The 18,868-nt window shown below is 47.1% G+C and overlaps 1 pseudogene; it reads left to right on the plus strand.

The window, feature by feature from the left end:
• Positions 1-8,210: 8,210 nt before the first annotated feature.
• LOC119342335 lies at positions 8,211-8,294 on the plus strand (annotated as a pseudogene).
• Positions 8,295-18,868: the final 10,574 nt, after the last annotated feature.

Genomic DNA, 18,868 nt, shown 5'->3' on the forward strand with positions numbered 1-18,868 from the left:
CTCTACTTGGAGCTATTCCAAATGGTTTCTCCACAATACGTATCCGGTTTGCTACTCAGAGTCATTCGGATAGGTGTTAAAGATTGCATCGTCATAACCCTTTACGCCGAACTCTTTATCACCTCCATAATTGAGAAACAAATCCTTATTCCTCTAAGGATAATTTTGACCACTATCTAGTGATCCACTCCTTGATCACCTTTGTACCCTCTTGCCAGACATGTGGCAAGGCACACATCAGGTGCGGTATTTAGCATAGCATACTGTAGAGCCTACGTCTAAAGCATAGGGGACGACCTTCGTCCTTTCTCTCTTTTATGTCGTGGTCGAGCTTTAAGTCTTAACTTCGTACCTTACAACTCAGGCAAGAACTCCTTCTTTGACTGATCCATCTTGAAAACTTTCAAGATCATGTCAAGGTACGTGCTCATTTGAAAGTATTATTAAGCATTTTGATCTATCCTTATAGATCTCGATGCTCAATGTTCAAGTAGCTTAATCCAGGTTTTCTATTGAAAAACATCTTTCAAATAACCCTATATGCTTTCCAGAAATTCTACATCATTTCTGATCATCAATATGTCAACAACATATACTCATCAGAAATTCTATAGTGCTCCCACTCACTTCTTTGGAAATACAAGTTTCTCATAAACTTTGTATAAACCTAAAATCTTTGATCATCTTATCAAAGTGCATATTCCAACTCCGAGATGCTTACTCCAGTCCATGGAAGGATCGCTGGAGCTAGCATACCTTTTAGCATCCTTAGGATTGACAAAACCTTTCTGATTGTATCACATACAACCTTTCCTTACGAAAACTGATAAGGAAACTCGTTTTGACATCCATTTGCCAGATTTCGTAAATGCAGCTTATGCTAACATGATTCCGACAGACTTAAGCATCACTACGGATGAGAAAATCTCATCGTAGTCAACTCCTTGAACTTGTGAAAAACTCTTCGCCACAAGTCGAGCTTCATAGACGGTGACATTACCGTCCACGTCCGTCTTCTTCTTAAAGATCCATTTATCTCAATGGCTTGCCAATCATCGGGCAAGTCCACCAAAGTCCATGCTTTGTTCTGATACATGGATCCTATCTCGGATTTCATGGCTTCTAACCATTTGTTGGAATATGGGCCCACCATTGCTTCTCCATAGCTCATAGGTTCATTGTTGTCTAGCAACATGACCTTCAAGACAGGATCACTTTACCATTCCGAAGCAGTACGCGTCCTTGTCGTCCTACGAGGTTCGGTAGTGACTTGATCCGAAGCTTCATGATCACTATCATAAGCTTCCACTTCAATTGATGTAGGTGCCACAGGAACAACTTCCTATGCCCTGCTACACACTACTTGAAGTGATGGTTCAATAACCTCATCAAGTCTCCACCATCCTCCCACTCAATTTTCGAGACAAACCTTTCCTCGAGAAAGGACCCGATTCAAGAAACAATCCCTATTGCTTTCGGATCTGAATTAGGAGGTATACCCAACTGTTTTGGGTGTCCTATGAAGATGCATTTTATCCGCTTTGGGTTCGAGCTTATCAACTTGAAACCTTTTTCACATAAGCGTCGCAGCCCCAAACTTTTAAGAAACAACAACTTAGGTTTCTCCAAACCATAGTTCAAATGGTGTCGTCTCAACGGAATTACGTGGTGCCCTATTAAAGTGAGTACGGTAGTCTCTAATGCCTAACCCATGAGCGATAGTGGTGATTCGATAAGAGACATCATGGTATGCCCCATATCCAATAGGGTGCATCTATGATGTTCGGACACACCATCACATTATGGTGTTCCAGGCGGTGTTAGTTGTGAAACAATTTCCACAATGTCTTAATTGCGTGCCAAAGCTCGTAACTCAGATACTCATCTCTATGATCATATCATAGACATTTTATCCTCTTGTCACGATGATCTTTAACTTCACTCTGAAATTACTTGAACCATTCAATAATTCAGACTTGTGTTTCATCAAGTAAATATACTCAACATCTACTCGAATCATCTGTGAAGTCAGAACATAACGACATTCACTGCATGCCTCAGCACTCATTGGACTGCACACATCAAATGTGTTACTTCCAACAAGTTGCTATCTTGTTCCATCTTACTGAAACAGAGGCTTTTCAGTCATCTTGCCCATGTGGTATGATTTGCATATCTCAAGTGATTCAAAATCAAGTGAGTCCAAACGATCCATCTGCATGGAGTTTCTTCATGCGTATACACCAATAGACATGGTTTGCATGTCTCAAACTTTTCAAAACAAGTGAGTCCAAAGATCCATCAACATGGAGCTTCTTCATGCGTTTTACACCATTATGACTTACATGGCAGTGCCACAAGTAAGTGGTACTATCATTACTATCTTATATCTTTTGGCATGAAAATGTGTATCACTACGATCGAGATTCAATAAACCATTCCTTTTAGGTGCTAGACCATTGAAGGTATTATTCAAATAAACAGAGTAACCATTATTCTCCTAAAATGAATAACCGTATTGCGATAGACATAATCCAATCATGTCTATGCTCAACGCAAACACCATAACAATTATTTAGGTTTAACACCAATCTCGATGGTAGAGGGAGCGTGCGATGCTTGATCACATCAACCTTGGAAAGACTTCCAACACATATTGTCAGCTCACCTTTAGCTAGTCTCCGTTTGTTCCGTAGCTTTTATTTCGAGTTACTAACACTTAGCAACCGAACCGGTATCTAATACCCTGGTGCTACTAGGAGTACTAGTAAAGTACACATTAACATAATGTATATCCAATATACTTCTATCGACCTTGCCAGCCTTCTTATCTACCAAGTATCTAGGGTAATTCTGCTCCAGTGGCTGTTCCCCTTATTACAGAAGCACTTAGTCTCGGGTTTGGGTTCAACCTTGGGTTTCTTCACTGGAGCAGCAACTGATTTGCTGTTTCATGAAGTGTCCCTTCTTGCCCTTGCCCTTCTTGAAACTAGTGGTTTCACCAACCATCAACAATTGATGCTCCTTCTTGATTTCTACTTTCGCGGTGTCAAACATCGTGAATACCTCAAGGATCATCATATCTATCCCTGACATGTTATAGTTCATCACGAAGCTCTAGCAGCTTGGTGGCAATGACTTTGGAGAAACATCACTATCTCATCGGGAAGGTCAACTCACACTCGATTCAAGTGGTTGTCGTACTCAGACAATCTGAGCACAAGCTCAACGATTGAGCTTTTCTCCCTTACTTTGCAGGCTAAGAAAATCATCGGAGGTCTTATACCTCTTGACGTGGGCACGAGCCTGAAATCCCAATTTCAGCCCTCGAAACATCTCATATGTTCTGCGACGTTTCGAAAAACGTCTTTGGTGCCTCAACTCTAAACCGTTTAACTGAACTATCATGTAGTTATCAAAACGTGTATGTCCGATGTTCGCAACATCCACAGACGATGTTTGGGGTTCTGCACACTGAGCGGTGCATTAAGGACATAAGCTTTCTACTGATCGCATAATTGCTACTGTCAACTTTCAACTATATTTTCTCTAGGAACATATCTAAACAGTGGAACTAAAGCGCGAGCTTACGACATAATTTGCAAAGGGTCTTTTGACTATGTTCAGGATAATTAAGTTCATCTTATGAACTCCCACTCAGATAGACATCCCTCTAGTCATCTAAGTGATTACATGATCCGAGTCAACTAGGCCGTGTCCGATCATCACGTGAGATGGACTAGTCATCATCGGTGAACATCTTCATGTTGATCGTATCTACTATACGACTCATGCTCGACCTTTCGGTCTCTTGTGTTCCGAGGCCATGTCTGTACATGCTAGGCTCGTCAAGTTAACCGAAGTGTTTCGCGTGTGTAAATCTGGCTTACACCCGTTGTATGTGAACGTAAGAATCTATCACACCCGATCATTACGTGGTGCTTCGAAACGACGAACTTTCGCAACGGTGCACAGTTAGGGGGAACACTTTCTTGAAATTTTAATGAGGGATCATCTTATTTACTACCGTCGTTCTAAGCAAATAAGATGCATAAACATGATAAACATCACATGCAATCAAATAGTGACATGATATGGCCAATATCATTTTTGCTCCTTTTGATCTCCATCTTCGGGGCTCCATGATCATCATCGTCACCGGCATGACACCATGATCTCCATCATCATGATCTCCATCATCGTGTCTTCATGAAGTTGTCTCGCCAACTATTACTTCTACTACTATGGATACCGGTTAGCAATAAAGTAAAGTAATTACATGGCATTGTATAATGACACGCAGGTCATACAATAAATAAAGACAACTCCTATGGCTCCTGCCGGTTGTCATACTCATCGACATGCAAGTCGTGATTCCTATTACAAGAACATGATCAATCTCATACATCACATATCATTCATCACATTCTTCTTGGCCATATCACATCACATAGCATACCCTGCAAAAACAAGTTAGACGTCCTCTAATTGTTGTTTGCATGTTTTACGTGGCTGCTATGGGTTTCTAGCAAGAACGTTTCTTACCTACGCAAAAACCACAACGTGATATGTTAATTACTATTTACCCTTCATAAGGACCCTTTTCATCGAATCCGATCCGACTAAAGTGGGAGAGACTGGCACCCGCTAGCCACCTTATGCACCAAGTGCATGTCAGTCGGTGGAACCTGTCTCACGTAAGAGTACGTGTAAGGTCGGTCCGGGCCGCTTCATCCCACAATACCGTCGAAACAAGATTGGACTAGTAACGGTAAGCATATTGAACAAAATCAACGCCCACAACTACTTTGTGTTCTACTCATGCAAAGAATCTACGCAATAGACCTAGCTCATGATGCCACTGTTGGGGAACATAGCATAAATTCAAAATTTTCCTACGTGTCACCAAGATCTATCTATGGAGAGACTAGCAACAAGGGGAAGGAGAGTGCATCTACATACCCTTGTAGATCGCTAAGCGGAAGCGTTCAAGAGAACGGGGTTGAAGGAGTCGTACTCGTCGTGATCCAAATCACCGGAGATCCTAGTGCCGAACGGACGGCACCTCCGCGTTCAACACACATACAGCCCGGTGACGTCTCCCACGCCTTGATCCAGCAAGGAGAGAAGGAGAGGTTGAGGAAGACTCCATCCAGCAGCAGCACAACGGCGTGGTGGTGGTGGAGGAGCGTGGCAATCCAGCAGGGCTTCGCCAAGCACCGCGGGAGAGGAGTAAGAGAGGTAGGGCTGCGCCAATAGGGGGAGAAACTCGTGTGTTGGGCAGCCCCCAGACCTCATGTATTTATAGGGGGAGGGGAGGGGGCTGCGCCCCCTCTAGGGTTCCCTCCCCAGGGGTGGCGGCAGCCCCCAGATCCCATCTGGGTGACGGCCAGAGGGGGAGAGAGGGGAGGCGCACCTGGGGTGGGCCTTAGGGCCCATCTGCCCTAGGGTTTGCCCCCTCCCACTCTTCCCTGCGCCTTGGGCCCCTTGTGGGGGGGCGCACCAGCCCACCTGGGGCTGGTCCCCTCCCACACTTGGCCCATGCAGCCCTCCGGAGTTGGTGGCCCCACTTGGTGGACCCCCGGGACCCTCCCGGTGGTCCCGGTACATTACCGAAAAAACCCGAAACTTTTCCGGTGACCAAAACAGGACTTCCCATATATAAATCTTTACCTCCGGACCATTCCGGAACTCCTCGTGACGTCCGGGATCTCATCCGGGACTCCAAACAACATTCGGTAACCACATACAAACTTCCTTTATAACCCTAGCGTCATCGAACCTTAAGTGTGTAGACCCTACGGGTTCGGGAACCATGCAGACATGACCGAGACGTTCTCCGGTCAATAACCAACAGCGGGATCTGGATACCCATGTTGGCTCCCACATGTTCCACGATGATCTCATCGGATGAACCACGATGTCAAGGACTCAATCGATCCCGTATACAATTCCCTTTGTCTAGCGGTATTGTACTTGCCCGAGATTCGATCGTCGGTATACCGATACCTTGTTCAATCTCGTTATCGGCAAGTCTCTTTACTCGTTCTGTAACACATCATCCCATGATCAACCCCTTGGTCACATTGTGCACATTATGATGATGCCCTACCGAGTGGGCCCAGAGATACCTCTCCGTTAACCGGAGTGACAAATCCCAGTCTCAATTCGTGCCAACCCAACAGACACTTTCGGAGATACCTGTAATGCACCTTTATAGCCACCCAGTTACGTTGTGACGTTTGGTACACCCAAAGCATTCCTACGGTATCCGGGAGTTGCACAATCTCATGGTCTAAGGAAATGATACTTGACATTAGAAAAGCTTTAGCATACGAACTACGATCTTTGTGCTAGGCTTAGGATTGGGTCTTGTCCATCACATCATTCTGCTAATGATGTGATCCCGTTATCAATGACTTCCAATGTCCATGGTTAGGAAACCATAACCATCTATTGATCAACGAGCTAGTCAACAGAGGCTTACTAGGGACATGGTGTTGTCTACGTATCCACACATGTATCTGAGTTTCCTTTCAATACAATTATAGCATGGAAAATATACAATTATCATGAACAAGGAAATATAATAATAACTAATTTATTATTGCCTCTAGGGCATATTTCCAACAGCAGCACCACCACCAGCTGGACCAGTGGCTCGTCGGCGTCCGCTGCTCTGGCCAGGCGCAGGAGTCGCTCGACAAGCTGCAGGCCTCGCTCCCTCCCTCCCTCCTCGACGGATCTAGGAACCCTATATGGCCAGGGTGAGACTGTAGGAGGTCAGACCCCTCCTCTCATTCTCTTCTTCTTCTTCTATCTCTGGTTTTTTTGCTCTCCGCATCTCATCTGATGTAGGCGTGTGTGCGTTCGGTCGTGTGCAGGCACTGTCCTCCCATCTCATCTCCCTTAGTGGTGAAGGAAGGAGTCCATGGAGACGGAAGTTGCTGCCCTCCCATCTCATCTCCCTTCTTGCGCGGTGAAGGAAGGAGGCCATGGAAAGAGAAGCTGCTGGCGATGCCGATGCCGATGCCGATTCAAGAGGAGGGCCATGGAAGGTCCTCTCCTTTCCTCTATCTTGTTCGCTTGAGTCCTGTTTCCGTCTTCTCCATTCAAACATGTTCTTCCCGATTCAGACATCTGTTAATCTGCAGGTGCTGTTGCTGACACATTCGGATGCTTCTTTTGTTAATCTACAGGTGCTGTTGCCGGAGTGTATGTAGGCATGGAGTATGGAGTGGAAAGGGTCTGCAGAGAGTATGACTGGGTAATGATGCTCTGAAAATATTTCTTTCATGCTCCTTGCACTTACCTGAACCTTAGGTGAAGGAATATCTATCTGCATGACTGCCTTTGTAGAATTATTCTTTGTTTGTTGGATGCTCGAGAGTAGGGGATATGGTTTTCTCGAAGAGACATCTTTCCAAAATATGGTTTGGTAGCTATATATCTGCTGCTAATTGAATTGGTCCTTAGTTTAGTTAGTGGACTAAGTGGTTGACTTCTAAGCTTCAGCTACTAAAACCCACTTGCAAATTTGTCTTTATTGTTTGCATAATGTATTTGCTGCGACATGTATATCAAATACTGGACTAATAGGTTGCCAGTTTGTCCACTGCATACTTTGAGGCTTTGTTACCAACTCATTTTAGAGAACTGTATACTTACTACTACAATTGGTATTACTGTTATTGTCATGAAGATTATAACTGAATTATGCCCTGGTTTGTTGTAGTTGTATGCTTATATGCTATGGTCTGAACTCTGTTTCTCTGCAGGCCCTGAATCTCTCATTGTCTTGGTTGTTGCTTACTACAGGGAATCCACTATTGTTGACAGACGATGAAGGGCTTCTTACGGGCTGCTGCTCCAATGGAAGGTACACGACAAGCATGCTTCAATATGCTACACTTTGCTAGTTGTTGACATGCATCCTTCAAGATGCACCTCTTGCTCTAAGGATAATTAATGTTCCTGCATGGATAGCTGACTATTTAGAGAATTTCTGTGACGATGATGATGTCGTGCTGGGCAGAGGATGTTAAACATGTAGACTGTTGCGGCCTTTCCGGTCTTTGATGATCTAAAATCGAGCTTTTTTAAAACTGATGCCTAGGATGCCATCAACGTGTTTTTTCTCCTCATCTAGAGATGCATCTCTCTGTGTTGGTGTGATAGTAGAGGAGTTGCATGTGAATCTTTTGTCAACTAAGCATATGGTGTTACAAGGAGATGCTACTAAGATTTTTCGTCGTTGAAGTATCTTAAAATGAGCTTTTAAAAACTGATGCTTGGTTGATCTAGTTCTAGGTGGGTGAGAGTCTATTGTTGTTGGTGTTGTGTAGTCATTTCTTTTTACGTTTTTCAAGAATAAAAAAGATGAACATTTCTCTGGCAAATGTCTGAAGTAGTTGATGCTGTGTAGTCATCGGTTGGACCTATGCATTTCATCACAATTCAGATCGGTGAATGTATTACAGTGATGTTCATTGCATGACCTGCACTTGTACCAATATACCATGCCGGTACCTGTAGGTTAGTGTTGGTGGTGCCTAACATGAGCTTGAATGTGGTAGTTGAAGTGTAGAACAACAGCATGTTAATGTGTGTTATTTGCCGTATGCAAGTCTGTTGTTTTATTTGCCCTTTCTAGTATTGTACAAACTGATGCATTTCTGGCATAAACAAATTATTCTATAAGATCTGTAAAAGAAAACATTTCACTATGCAAGTCTATTGTTTTATTTGCCCTTTATAGTATTGCATGATAGTGTCCAAATTCAGGAAGGGAAAGGTGAGGCTGGAACGTACGAGTGGGTAGATCTACTTTATTGTTTACATTAGTGTTGCCATTGCAATTGTTTGGTTCTGGCCTCAGCAACAGTACACTAATGTTGGTAGCCTTTGTGTTCACTCTTTTACAGGAGAGCCAGGACAAATTTGAAGTGCAAATCCATGAAGCCAAGTGCAAAGCTGTGATGCATTGTGATACTGTAGAGATTGTGACATTGGAATGGATTTACTGTTATTTGTATTCACTTGCCAGAGATTTGTTTATTCCGCTTGACTGTAATAGATTGTGACATCGGAACAGATTTACTGTTATTTGACAAATTATGTTTGTTCTGTTTTGTTTGAAATAGTGATTTAAAAATGTGTGAAATGGAAACCTCACAAGTGCGATCCACTTATCAAAATAATCTGAGCAATGTTGAAATATTTGACGTGTGGGACCAGCTCCAATATATAATGGGCAAAACTAGAAATCTATGGACTAAAAAGGCCACGACCCAAAATAAAAAGGCTATAATGTTGCAATGAAGGCCATGGGCCAAAAATAAAAAGGCTGCAATGAAGGCCATGGGCCAAAAATAAAAAGACTGCAACGTTGGGCTTGGTCCATGAAGCTGACAAAAAATTCATAGGAAAACAATATAAATGGGTTGAATTAATGGGCTAGGCCCATGTAGAAAACCGAATTGGACTGGGCTGAATCTTGTGCCACATCAGCTTGCCACGCTGGATGCCTACGTGGCCTGGGGAGGCTGCTAGTGACCAAAACAAGACAGTAGGCATATTTTGGTCGTAAACGTCCACGACCTTCTCACAGAGAAGGTCTCTATAGTCAGTTTATGACCCCCAGCTTTTGACCTTCTGTTTTTGGTCAAAAACAGGTCGCAAATGAAAAACAATGACCTTTCAGTGACCAATAGTCAAGGTCACAAGTTGACATATTTCTTGTAGTGTGCCTTCTGTTTATCTTAGTAATATGCTAATGTAGGGATTAGCTTGGTCTACTTTAGCTTAAGAGATGGTGGGCTTTGGTGGCGATGCAACAATTACTTCGACATCAGATCAGTAATTTCCAACAGTCGAACAGATATTTTGTGTCTGTTGGATATAAAGTTCCTTTGGGTAAGAAGTACTACTTGTCATCAAAATGGATAAAAGGAGATGTATGTAGACGTATTTTAGTTCTAGATATGTCCCTTTCTATCCATTTTGATGCCAAGTACTCCCTCCGTTCCACAATACATGCCTTCCATTTGTCAAAATATAGATGTATCTAGACATGTTTTAGTATATAGGTACATCCATTTTTGGACAAATGGAAGTCAAGTACGTAGTATTTTGGAACGGAGGGAGTATATGCTTGTTTGTTCACGAAGTGTTTCATACTTGTGCGAGTTGACGCGACACATCAAAGTAGTACTAGTAGTACTCCCGTCGACCCTAATTTCTCTGCGCATAAGTCGAGGCGCAGATACCAAGCAGGGCCTAGTTGTGTTGGACAACTCACCGGACTGCGCACCAGGCAGACGAAGCTCATGTCGTGTTGGTGCCGTGTGCGGCCCGCACATTAACCAAAACCTCGCGCCTCCAGCTTAGCCTCTGTGTTTTAAACTTCTCAATCTCAAGGCCAAGGAGCAACATGAATCCTATGATAGAGCCAATCAGATGGTTGAGAACACTACAATTCGTAGCTACAAATGCATGTGTGACTCCCAGATGCAGAGGCCGGGGGTCATCATCCTCCTTTTCGAGAAAAAACAGATGTGTGTGTGAGAGAGGACGAGTGCGTGAGTGCACCTCTTCTCTTCATGTATACCATACTAAACTCAGAGTACAAGTGTATGTGGGTGGCATCGCCCTAGGGAGCAGAGATGGTGCGTGCGAGAAGTCCCGAGAGATAGGCTTAATGCGTCTGGAAAAAAGACTAGTCTATAGCTCGCCACGCGGCTATTCCAGTCGAACGCACCAATAACCATAAGATATCTATCCGACGGTGCCAGTTATTGCACGTACTACACAGCAGTAGAAAAAGAACTACCATGGCATATGCTACACCACGGCAGAAAACACGTGCCCACGTTACGCAGTTCGGGAATAGTGCCGCACTTCGAAACTAGAACCGTCAATAAATTTTGAGCTTGTGTCTCGTCACATTCCAAATTACTACTACTACCACACTATATTTAATTGCAAACCTGTTCACACCGATCACAATCTAAACGGTTTCCCACTTAGGAGCGTATTAGTACTCGGTTATAAATACTACTATGCCAAGATGACTGCACATTCATCCTCAAACTCCTCATCCACAAAAACAAACAAGTCATTCAGCATCCTTCCCTTGCGTCTGCCATGGCCAGCGTGAGTTCTGGGTCGAGAGATTACCACTAGGGAGAGGCGAGCATGGAAGCGGAAGCACGAGAGATGTCTCGCCTCACCGCGAAAGCAGCCGACATGTCCCGCCGCACGGAAGTAGCAGCACAGAGGTCCTGTCGCGCCGCCGAAGCAGCACGGAGGTCCCGTCGCACCGTTGATGCAGCAGACTGGTCCGGCCGCGCCGCGAAAGCAACAGAGATGTCCCGCCATGCCATGAATGCAGCAAAAATGTCCCGCCGTGCCGCGGCGGCCTGGGAAAATGTCTTGTGGGCAGGCGACGACTCTTACAGGCGCATGCATGCGATCGTCCATAGCCAGATGGATCAGATCTCCAGCTGGGCAAGGTTGTAGGACGACATGAAATCCTCGTTTGAGCAGGCTACCGGCGTCATCTGGCCACTAAGGGAGGGCAATGAGAGGCTCCGGGTGATGAAGCCATGTACCTAGGGTAGGGTTGCGGGCCTGTCCAAGGTACCCTCCCCAAGGACATCTCTTAGAAGAAGCCGTCTTTCAGTCGACAAAGAGGAACCCCACTCGACGGACTAGAAGACACTCGACGAACCTGAAGACACTCGACCATGAAGACTCACTCGACCACCAGGAGTTCAGGATCTACTCTGTATCCAAACGGTCTGTAATTAAGTATTCTTAATGGTTATGATGACACTTTATGTAGGGCGTTACCAGTAACGCCAGGCCTTAATGTACTTTAACCCTCTGCTACGTGGGCTGGCTGGGGTCCTGGCGTCCTTTATATAAGCCACCCCCCTCCACTGGTAGAAGGGTTCGCACCCCTGTAACTCATATACACATAAACCAGTCGACCGCCTCCGGGCTCCGAGACGTAGGGCTGTTACTTCCTCTGAGAAGGGCCCGAACTCGTAAAACACTCGTGTGTACAACTACTCCATAGCTAGGATCTTGCCTCTCCATACCTACCCCCCATTCTACTGTCAGACTTAGAACCACGACAGTTGGCGCCCACCATGGGGCAGGTGTCTTAGCGACTTATTGGAGAAGTTGCAATCTTTTCGATTCCCATCATCATGGTTTCAGGTGGAGTTTTGGTTGAGGGCCGCGAGATCCGTCTCGGCGCGCTCACATTCATCGCCGATGACTCTGCCTGGCTACAGCAGGCCCCGCTCGACGTCGATGCGCTCCTGATCCGCGGAGCTACGCATTTTTGAGCGTGCGTCCGCGGCGTCCTTCTGCGGCAACTGTCGACTCAGTATCGGCCGGTTTTCGTGTCATCCTCCCTCCCAGCTTCCCGCCGGTGTAAGCGCTCCGGTCGATCGAGGCTTCAACGGTGGGTGAGGCACGCAGTGGCTCGCCAGTCGACCACTGCCCAAGTTGCGGCAATCGAGCCCGACGAATCTCTCTACGGCCTGTTCGACCTGTCGACTAGCTCCGCAGAGACTGCATACGAATGCGACAGCAGTGAACCGGCGGCGGAGGTCCTGATGGTCAATGGACCGCACGTTCCCCCCGGTTTTCCTGGCACTGAGGGAGGCAACGGCGGAGGCGACCCGTCACACGACCATGAGGAGTACCGCCCCGAGCCCCTCGACTCACAGCAGAGGAAAGAGCTTCACCGCCGGAACATGGATGCGCTTCATACTCTGACCGTTGGAGAAACCCCTGAGGCTCGCGCCTTAGAGGACGCGCGCTTGGCCAACCTGGCTGAGCGCATTCGACTGGAGAACCTTCAGTGGGCACTCGACGAGTGCGCGCGACAACGGATACCAGACTCCAGTCGACGCCAACTCTTTAAACCTCCGACTCAGGTATACCGCACTCCAATCCAGAATTTAGCAGCTGTAACACGTATAGCAGAGTCGATTCAGCCTTCCCAGTCAGAGGCTGGTAGAGGCTTGATGCAGATCAGGGATTTGCTCCGGGCAGCTGGAGATTAGAATTCAGTTATGTCGCAGTTGCGGAACAGGATCCATAGCAGGTCCGTGGCGGCGAATACAGTCCAGTGGGCTCATAGCCCCAGATCGCCCCCGAGGCATGAAGGGCGTGGTAACCGACACGATCAGTACAGGAACTATGAGCAGGATGATCACCGAGTCGATCGCAACGATCAACGTCGAGTGCCCACTCCTCCCCGGAGGGGTGGATCATATATGCCTCGGCAGCAAGATGATAGACGCCAGTACAGTGGCAGACGAAGAATTCCAGTCGACCCTAGAGAACCAGGCTTCGACGCGAGATCCATCATCGTTCAGGGTCTGGTCGACCGGAACAGAGCCCACAGAGAGGGTAATGACAGAGACATGCCCACCAGCAGCCGAGTACACGTCTCCGGACCAGAGTGCTTCAGCAGAGCCATCAGAGCCGCGGTGATTCCTCCCAACTTCAGGTTGGCGACTGGAGTCAGCAAGTTCAACGGTGAGTCCAAGCCCGACACTTGGCTTGAGGACTACCGAGTGGCTGTTCAGATCGGCGGTGGAAATGACGAGGTGGCCATGAAGCATCTGCCCCTCATGTTGGAAGGGTCAGCCAGGGCATGGTTGAATCAGTTGATGCCCAGCAGCATCTACACGTGGGAGGACCTCTCCCGAGTGTTTGTCAGGACATTCGAAGGAACGTGCAAGCGGCCAGCGGGATTGACAGAGCTGCAATCTTGTGTACAGAAGTTGAATGAGACTCTGAGAGATTACATCCAGAGATGGATCACACTGCATCATACAGTGGAAAATGTGTCCGATCACCAGGCAGTCTGCGCCTTCAAGGAGGGCGTAAAGAGCAGAGAGCTAAGCCTGAAATTCGGTCGAACCGGAGACATGTCTCTGAGTCGAATGATGGAAATAGCCACCAAATATGCCAATGGTGAAGAAGAGGATCGTCTCCGGAGCGGCAAACACAAGTCAGTCGCTCAGGACACTGGAGGTGGAAATTCCAGTCGGAAGCAAAAGCGCAAAGCTGAGCTAGCCGCACCTGGAGAAGCCTTGGCCCTGAACCAAGGAAAATTCAAAGGGAAACCCAAGGGACCTTGGAACCCCAAGAAGGTAAAAGATAAGGAAGGAAATGACGTGTTGGATTTGCCATGTCACATCCACACTAAGAAAGACGAAGAGGGTAATTTCATCTACCCGAAGCACACCACTCGGCAATGTCAACTCCTGATTCAGCAGTTCCAAGGGAAGCAGCCCAAGGACAAAGAAAAAGAGTCGGACAAAGTTGAGGACGAGGAGGATAGTGACGGAGAATACCCGCAGGTCAATTCCACCTTGATGATTTTTGCCGATGTTGAGAGCAAACACTGACTGAAAGTTATAAACAGAGAGGTAAACATGGCTGCTCCGTCAACACCCAATTACCTGAAGTGGTCTCAGACTGCCATTACATTCGATCAATCTGATCACCCTACACACATAGCCACCCCTGGGAGGCAAGCGTTGGTGGTCGACCCGGTCATTGAGGGCACTCGACTGACCAAAGTGTTGATGGATGGCGGCAGCAGTTTGACTATACTGTATGCTGAGACACTAAAAGGGATGGGCATTCCGATGTCCAGACTGAGCACGAGCAATATGAGCTTTTATGGAGTCATTCCTGGCAAGAAGGTCGTGTCACTCGGTCAGATTGCTCTCGATGTAGTTTTTGGTGATTCGAAGAATTTTCGCAAAGAGAAGCTAACATTTGAGGTTGTGGATTTCTAGAGTGCCTATCATGCAATTTTGGGTAGGCTAGCATATGCATGTTTTATGGCTCGACCTTGTTACGTGTACCTCAAACTGAAGATGCCAGGCCCTAAAGGCGTGATCACTGTCACCGGTAACCACAAGAAGGCATAGGAGTGCTTCCAGAAGGGCTCAAAGATCGCCCATGCTCAGATGGTGGCAGAAGAGTGGCAGGAACACCAAAGGAACGCAGACCCGAGTGATTTGTTGCGAGCCAAGAAGCCTGCCACGGAATCAGCGTTTCAGTCGTCCGGTGAGATAAAACCCGTTCACATCCACCCGACCGACCCAAACGCTGCTCCGACTCATATCTCCATAACACTCGACCCCAAATAGGAAGAAGCGCTCATCCAGTTCATCCGTGAGAACTGGGACATCTTCGCATAGAAACCTTCTGACATGCCGGGTGTACCTAGGGGACTGGCTGAGCATCGTCTACGAGTCGACTCGAAGGCAAAACCTGTGAAGGAACATCTGCGACGGTCCGCCGTCCAGAAAAGAAAGGCCATTGGCGAAGAAGTGGCTCGGCTCCTAGCAGCAGAGTTTATCCGAGAGATTTACCACTCCGAGTGGCTCGCCAATGTCGTCATGGTCCCCAAAAAGGACAATTCTCTTCGCATATGCATCGATTTCAAACATATCAATCGGGCCTGCCCAAAAGATCATTTTCCTCTTCCCCGCATCGACCAAATAGTCGACTCAACTGCAGGATGTGAGCGACTTTCTTTCTTGGACGCTTATTCCGGGTACCATCAGATCCGTCTGTTTGGACCCGATGAGATCAAAACGGCTTTCATCACCCCATTCGGGTGCTTCTGTTATGTCACCATGCCATTTGGCCTCAAGAATGCCGGAGCCACGTTCATGAGGATGATTCAGAAGTGTTTGCTCACTCAAATCAGTCGGAATGTGGAAGCATACATGGATGACATTGTGGTCAAGTCATGGAAAGGTTCCGACCTGTTGACTGACCTAGCTGAAACATTTGCAAACCTCATGAGGTACGATATCAAGCTTAATCCATCAAAATGCACATTCGGAGTTCCTAGCAGAAAGTTGCTCGGTTTTCTCGTTTCCGAACGGGGAATCGATGCTAACCCAGAAACAGTTGGCACTATACTCCGAATGAAACACCCCGTGTGTGTGCACGATGTCTAGAAACTTACTGGATGCTTGGCCGCATTAAGTCGATTCATCTCTCGCCTCGGTGAAAAGGCGTTGCCTCTTTACTGACTGATGAAGAAGTCAGACAAGTTCGAGTGGACTCAAGAAGCTGATGCAGCATTTGCAAAGTTAAAAACCCTGCTTTCCACCCAGCCGGTGCTTGCTGCCCCAATCAGCAAAGAGCCTTTGCTGCTTTACATTGCAGCCAGAGGACAAGTCATCAGCACTGTACTTACGGTCGAGCGGGAAGAGGAAGGAAAAGCCTTCAAAGTTCAGCGCCCAGTGTATTACATTTCTGAAGTCCTGACGCCGTCCAAGAAATGATACCCTCATTATCAAAAGCTTGTGTATGGAATTCACCTGACCACGAAGAAAGTTGCCCATTACTTCTCTGACCACATTATCACAGTCGTCACCGACGCCCCCTTATCAGAGATTCTGCACAACAGAGACGCAACTGGTCGAGTGGAAAAATGGGCGATTGAACTTCTTCCCCTTGATATCAGATTTGAGGCAAAGAAAGCTATCAAGTCCCAAGCAATAGCAGATTTCCTCGCCGAGTGGACTGAACAGCAGTTGCCGACCCAAGTTCACTCGGAGCACTGGACTATGTTCTTTGATGGCTCCAAAATGCTGAATGGTTCCGGTGCCGGAGTGGTCTTGGTTTCCCCCCGAGGAGATAAGCTCAGATATGTACTCCAGATTCACTTTGATTCCTCCAACAATGAAGCAGAATACGAAGCACTCTTGTACGGGTTGCGTATGGCCATTTCACTCGGCGTCTGTCGCCTCATGGTCTACGGCGACTCGGACTTAGTGGTCAACCAAGTGATGAAGGAGTGGGACGTCAGAAGCCCGACCATGACTGGATACTGCAATGCAGTCAGAAAGCTGGAGAAGAAATTCGAGGGATTAGAGCTCCATCACGTCCCCCGACTGAAAAATCAAGCAGCCGATGACTTGGCGAAGATAGGTTCCAAGAGGGAAGCCATTCCGAGTGGTGTGTTTTTGGAGCATGTTCACACACCATCGATTCAAGAAGATCCTTTCACTGAGGAAGTCCCGCAGCCCAAAAGCAACACAGATCCGGCTGAAGTCGAGGTTCCAGCTGTGGTCGACTTGATCATGGAAGTTTTGGTCATCACTCCCGATTGGACAGTGCCATATATCGCCTATATTTTGAGAAAAGAGCTCCCCGATAATGAAGAAGAGGCTAGGGAGATCGTCCGCCGATCCAAAGCCTTCACCGTCATGAGGGGACAGTTATACAGAGAAAGTGTGACTGGAGTCAGCCAGAAATGCATAACACCAGAGGAAGGTCGAATGATTCTCAACGACATCCACTCGGGGACCTGTGGCCATCATGCGTCTTCTCGGACCATCGTGGCTAAAGCATACCGAGCTGGTTTTTATTGGCCCAGAGCAAATGAGATGGCGAAAGAGATAGTCGACAAATGTGAAGGATGTCAATTTTACTCCAATATGTCACACAAACCCGCCTCGGCCTTGAAGACCATTCCACTCATCTGGCCTTTTGCTGTGTGGGGACTCGATATGGTTGGACCTCTGAGGACAGGCAGAAATGGCTACACCCATGTGTTGGTAGCAGTCGACAAGTTCACTAAGTGGATCGAGGCTAAACCCATCAAGAATTTGGACGCCGGCACCGCCGTCAGCTTCATCAGGGAGTTGGTGTTCAGATACGGAGTTCCCCATAGTATCATCATGGATAATGGGTCAAACTTTGACTCCAAAGAGTTCAGAGCCTTCTGCGCATCTCAGGGTACGCGAGTCGACTACGCTTCAGTCGCTCACCCCTAGTCGAATGGACAAGCAGAGCGAGCAAATGGCTTAATTCTCAAAGGACTGAAACCCCGACTGATGCGCGACCTCAAACACGCAGCTGGTGCGTGGGTCGACGAACTTCCGTCGGTACTTTGGGGGTTGAGGACCACGCCAAATTGGTCGACTGGGAGGACTCCGTTCTTCTTGGTCTACGGAGCCGAAGCAGTCTTGCCGAGTGACCTGCTTCACAACGCGCCCCGAGTCGAACTTTACACCGAAGCCGAAGCAGAGCAGGCCCGATAAGACGCAGTCGATCTTCTAGAAGAAGAAAGAGAGATGGCCTTGATCCGATCGACCATTTACCAGCAGGACTTGCGTCGCTTCCATGCCAGAAATGTGAAGAGTCGAGCTTTCTAGGAAGGAGATTTAGTTCTCCGAGTGGATCAACAGAAACCACACAAGCTTGCTCCTACTTGGGAAGGTCCCTTCATCGTCACCAAAGTTCTCCATAATGGGGCATACCACCTTTACAATGTCGAGCACCAGATTGACGAGCCCAGAGCATGGAACGCGGACTTACTCCGCCCTTTTTATACTTAAGTTTTTCACTCGGATGAGTTGTAATAAAAAGTACTCCTGTAGTGTATTCATCAAAGACAAAGAGTTTCATAATTTTCTTAGTGATTGTTATTGCTTTTTGCTCTCATAAATCTGTCCCCCAGTGGGTGGCCTAGCTGCGAACCCGTTTCGCCTAAGCTTGTAAGAATCCTACCGAGTGGTAAGCCAGCCTTCCACTCGGGGGCTTAGCTGCGAATCCGTTTCACCTAAGTTAAAACAAAATCCTACCGAGTGGTAAGCCAGCCTTCCACTTGGGGGCTTAGCTGCAGCCCAGTGCTCGCCTAAGTTTTTGAAAATCCTACCGAGTGGTAAGCCATCCTTCAACTCGGGGGCTTAGCTGCAGCCTAGTGCTCGCCTAAGTTTTTGAAAATCCTGCCGAGTGGTAAGCTAGCCTTCCACTCGGGGGCTTAGCTGCAGCCCAGTGCTCGCCTAAGTTTTTGAAAATC

This window comes from Triticum dicoccoides, chromosome 7B, assembly GCF_002162155.2.
Source record: "Triticum dicoccoides isolate Atlit2015 ecotype Zavitan chromosome 7B, WEW_v2.0, whole genome shotgun sequence".
NCBI classification, from domain to species: Eukaryota; Viridiplantae; Streptophyta; class Magnoliopsida; order Poales; family Poaceae; genus Triticum; species Triticum dicoccoides.